This window comes from Pteropus medius, unplaced genomic scaffold, assembly GCF_902729225.1.
Source record: "Pteropus medius unplaced genomic scaffold, Ma_sr-lr_union100, whole genome shotgun sequence".
In the NCBI taxonomy this organism is placed as follows: domain Eukaryota; kingdom Metazoa; phylum Chordata; class Mammalia; order Chiroptera; family Pteropodidae; genus Pteropus; species Pteropus medius.
In genome coordinates this window covers 1,271,318-1,276,740 of record NW_024353905.1, presented here as the reverse complement: position 1 = coordinate 1,276,740, position 5,423 = coordinate 1,271,318, and positions in this window count along the sequence as shown.

Below are 5,423 nucleotides of genomic sequence, written 5' to 3'. Positions count from 1 at the left end.
ATTTTTTAAAGAAATAGAACAATAACTCAACAGATTTGTATGGAAGCACAAAAGCCCTGAATTGCCAAAGCCATCCTGAGAAAAAAGAACGAGGCTGGAGACATCACTCTGCCCGACTTCAAACTATACTACAAAGCGACAATAATCAAAATGGCATGGTATTGGTAGAAAAACAGACACACCGACCAGTGGAACAGAATTGAAAGTCCAGAAATAAACCCATAATTATATGGGCTAATAATTTTTGACATAAAAGCCACAAACATACAGTGGAGAAAGGAAATCCTCTTCAATAAATGGTGCTGGGAAAACTGGAAAGCCATCTGCAAAAGAATGAAACTAGACTGTTGTCTATCGCCACACATCAAAATGAACTCGAAATAGATTAAGGACCTGAATATAAGACCTGAAACAATAAAATGCATAGAAGAAAACATAGGAATGAAACTCAAGGACTTTGGCCTTAAAGAGGATTTTATGAAATTTACTTCAAAGACAAGGGAAGTAAAAGCTAAAATAAATGAACGGGACTACATCAAACTAAAAAGCTTCTGCTCAGCAAAATAAATCATCAACAAGGTAAAGAGACAACCATCCAAATGGGAAAATATATTTGCAAGCAACACCTCCGATAAGGGCCTAATATACAAAATATACAAAGAACTCATATGACTCAATAACGACAAAAAAAAGATCCAATCAAAAAATGGGCAGAGAACCTGAACAGACATTTCTTCCTAGAGGACATACAAATGGCCAACAAATATTCAAAAAGATTCTCAACATTGCTAGCTATTAGGGAAATGCAAATCAAAAGCACAATGAGATACCATCTCACACCTCTTAGAATTGCTATAATCAATAGGACAAGTAATAACAAATGCTGGAGAGGATGTGGAGAAAAAGGAACCTTCATACACTGCTGGTGGAACTGCAAATTGTTGCAGCCACTATGGAAAATAGTATGGAGGTTCCTCAAAAAACTAAGAATTGATCCTTCTATTGGGTATTTACCACAAGACTTGAAAACCCATATCTATAAAAGATATCTGCACACTGATGTTCATAGCAGCATTATTCACAGTGGCCAGGACATAGAAACAACTTAAGTGTCCTATGATAGATGACTGGATAAAGAAGCGGTGATACATATATACAGTGGAATATTACTGAGCCATAAGAAGAGATGAAATACTGCCATTTGCGACAACATGGATGGACCTTGAGATAATCAAGCTAAGTAAAATAAGTCAGACAGAAAAAGTTGAAAATCACATGATATAACTTATATGTGGGATATAAACCTAAAAGCAACAAATGAACAGGACAAACAAACAGAGACTAGTGGTTACCAGAGTGTAGGGGGTGGGGGGAGGGGGAGAGGTAGGTGGGGTAAACCGGGTCAAATATGTGGTGACAGTAAGAAATCTAACTATGGGAGGTGAACACACAGTGTAAACATATATACGCCTCACTTTTTAAGTGTATAGCTGAAACTTATTGGATTTCTTTAACCAATGTTACTATAAAAAGTTAAAAATTTTAAAACATCATTGAAAAAACTAAAATAAAAAAATAATAAATAAACATGAATAATTTTATAAAAGCTATGTATAGTACCAGATTACAATACTAATCTGGGAGGGAGGGGATTCACTTCACAATTACAGAAATGTCTATCCATTATGCTCTACAGCTGAAACTAATATAACATAATATTGAATGTCAACTGTAATTGGAAAACATAAGTTTAGAGAATTATTTGACAACATAAGGCTAAAATATGATCAAAATAAATATAACGATATAGATATTAAGATGTGAAATGTATAATATAAACATATACTAAAATGAAAATGAACATAATTTTATATTTATACAACAGAATTGTTTTAACTATAAACAATTTTGACTTGCATGTAAAAAAATGGACATGGATTGATATCTTGTGCTATGTACAAAAATTAACTCAAAATGAGTCATAAAACTAAATGTAAAACCTAAAACTATAAAAGGAAACATAAGAGGGGTGGCTCCAAGTACATGAATGAGGGATGGCAAATAAGTACATGAAAATATGTTCAAATCATTAGTCAATAGGGAAATGCAAATCAAAACCACAAAGAAGAGCTTTTCATTCGCCTCCAAAATAGGGGTCCTGGGTTATACTAACAATTGTAGGCAGGCAAAATGCTATTTTATTAAACAGGTATCTTAATAATTTTTTAAGAACACAGTGAGATACCACTACATCCTACCAGAGTAGCTAATGTCAAAAAACTGACAATGCTAAGTGCTGGAAAGGATGTGGAACAGCCGAAATTTTCACGCAACAATGGAAACGCTAAATGGTAGAGTTACTTTGAGAAATAGTTTACCAGTTTCTGAGAATGTTAAACATATATTTACTGACAGGCATTTAGGTTGCTTCCGTATTTTGCAAATAATGCTGCAATGAACAGGGGATGTAAAGGACAGCATAGGAAATATAGTCGGTAATATTGTAATAACTATGTATGGTGCCAGGTAGGCACTAATTACGGGATCATTTCATAAGTTATACAAATGTCTAATCACTATGCTGTACACGGGAAACTAGTATAATATTGAATGTCAACTCTAATTGAAAAATAAAAATATAACACATACTTACCATGTATCACAGCAATCCAACTCTAGGAATTTATTCTAGAGAAAACACACCAAAAAATTGCATGCTAATGTTTATAACAGCTTTATTTTTAATTGTCCCAAAGAGGAAATAAATAACCCAATGTGCCTTCATCTGGGGAATGGATAAACAGTGGTACATTCATACAATGGAGTACAACTCAGAAATAAGTTAACTATTGATAAACTCTAAAATGTAGATGAATCTCAAATGTATTATGCTTAGTGAAAACAGCCAATGTCAGAAGGCTACATACTGTATGATTCCACTTATATGACATTCTCCAAAAGACAAAACTATAAAGACAATGAACAAATTGGGGTTGCCAGGAATTAGGGGTTAGGGAGGTTTTTACTATAAAGTAGCAGGAATGAATTCGGCGGTGGAGGTCAGGGGTTAATGAAACTTCTATACCTTGATTGTGTTGGTTATACAATTGTATGCACTTGTGAAAGCTTATAGAACTGTACAGCAGAGGAAATTTTATTCTATGTAAAATTTTTAAATAGAAATTTAAAAATCTATAGGCATAAAATAAGCCTATATACTGTATGACTCTTTTTACATGACATTCATGCTAAGGCAAAATTATAGAGACAGAAAACAGATCAGTGGTTCCCTGGATCTGAGGATGGGGGTGGGGGTTAACTACAAAGGGGCCTGAAAGTTTTGGGGGTGATGTAACTATTGCATATCTTGTGATGCTAGTTCACTACTGTGTACATTTGTCCAAACTCACAGAATTTATAGTGTAAAGGGTAAACATTTAAAATTTTTTTCTTTTTCTATTATAGTTGACATACAATATTAGTTTCAGGTATGCAATATACTGATTAAACATTTATATACCTAATCAAGTGATCACTCTGATAAATCTAGTACCCACCTGACACCATACATAGTTATTACAATACTTTTGACTATGCTCCTTATGCCATACTTTACATCCCCATGACTACTTTTATAACTGGCAATTCATTATACGTAAATTATACCTTAATTTTTTTAAAAAGGTAAAAGACTCAAGAAACAGCTTTTTAAAAAACCTGTGACATCCTGTAGAGAATCAGGAGCCCCATATTCTTACCCTGACATGACTACTTTAGTTTCTCTGTTTGATTTGGGCCAGTTTATGTTCCCATGCTATTTCTTAATCATCAAGATCCCTCTTATTTCTGGTACTTAGTAACCAGTATCTCTCAGGAGTACTAGAAAAGATTTTAAATGTTAAATCATGAAATGCCATATGATTGTAAAATGGCCTTAGTTGTCCTGGCATCCCAATTTTTCATTATAATACTATTATCTACCAGGAGAGTTTGATAACAAGATAGTCTGAAGTAAGCTGGACTTCATTCAAGAAGACTCAGAGTGAAATTTTAGCAGGACCCTATCTTTTAAAACCAAAAAAAGAGAGAACTTATTTAAAGAGCTGATGAGAAGCTGGCACACAGTAGGTGCTTAATCAATGTTAAAGGGACAGTACAATGCAGAGGAAAGGGCCTGCGTGTTTTAATCACCCCTGGGTTCCATTCCTGGGACCACTTAATATGTCATCTTGGGTATGTCCTATCTGAACTTATCTTTCATATGTGGGGAGACTAATCCCTTACTGGCAGAACTATATTGAGGGTTGATGGGGTAACAAATTTCCGGGGTTTGGTAGTTTATGCCCAAGTAATATGTTTCTCTTCCTTGGCTGCCCAAGAATGCAGGAGTGGTCTGCATTTCCCTGCCAATCGGCCTGTAGCCCAGGGCTCACCAGTCTTCCCCATGGTTCCAATCTCAGGATTTGAATAGGTAAATTTGGCGGTGACAGCATGAGAGGCAAGGCTAAATTGCAATCCTGGGTCCAAAGATGGTTGAAGTTCAGGTTGCGGGGAGGCAAAGACCAAAGCAATCTAATGCCCACTCTTCAAATGTGTCCAGCCTCAGGTAGATTGCTGGGAAGTGAGGTCATGTGCTTAAGCCAAACAAGCCCCGATAACATAAGATTCTGTTTCTGCTTGCCATCATCCACCCATCCCTGAGGGCCTGACACTGCTTGAGTATGTCTGTGCTTGTCTGATGGGGTAGGCTCCCCCAGAGGAAGTGGCTAATTATATTTTAATGGGGTATGACTTCTAGACACCAGAAAGAGTTGGATGGTACACTGCTATAGCAGCTCTCCTGAGGATGTAGCCTGCGAACAGATGATACCAGAACCCTTTTGAATAATGGAATTCAAATGCTGGTTCTGGACGTGTTCATACAAGGATGCGGCCCAACCTGAGTGCTTTGGTTCAAGGGATTCCTCCAACTCAGTTTGCCCAGAAATGCCCCAAGGTGGGGCTTAGCCCTAACACATCTAACCACCCTACCAACAAGTGCTTTGTTTTCCCTTAATGTGAACAGGTAGTATACTTACCATACTTTGGAAACAGGCAGATTTGTGTGTTCTCTTTTTTCCTCTATTCTATCCCCAGACCCGCCCAGAGACATAGAAGGCTCACCACTATTCCCCCTACTCCCAATGCCACCCAGGTGAGGATTTGTGGACTTGGGTGGGAAGAAGATGTATGGCCTGCAGCCCAATGCAAGAATGTCTTGCTGCTGAGATCTGTTGTAGACTGGAAAAGAAATCATCACCCTCCCAGGAAACCCCCGGGTCTACCAGCAGTCTAACCTCTAGTTGCAAGTTTAGTGGTCCAAGACAGTTTTGTAAGGGGTCAGTCCCCTGACCCGCCCAACCTACAAGGGAAGGGATAAATTA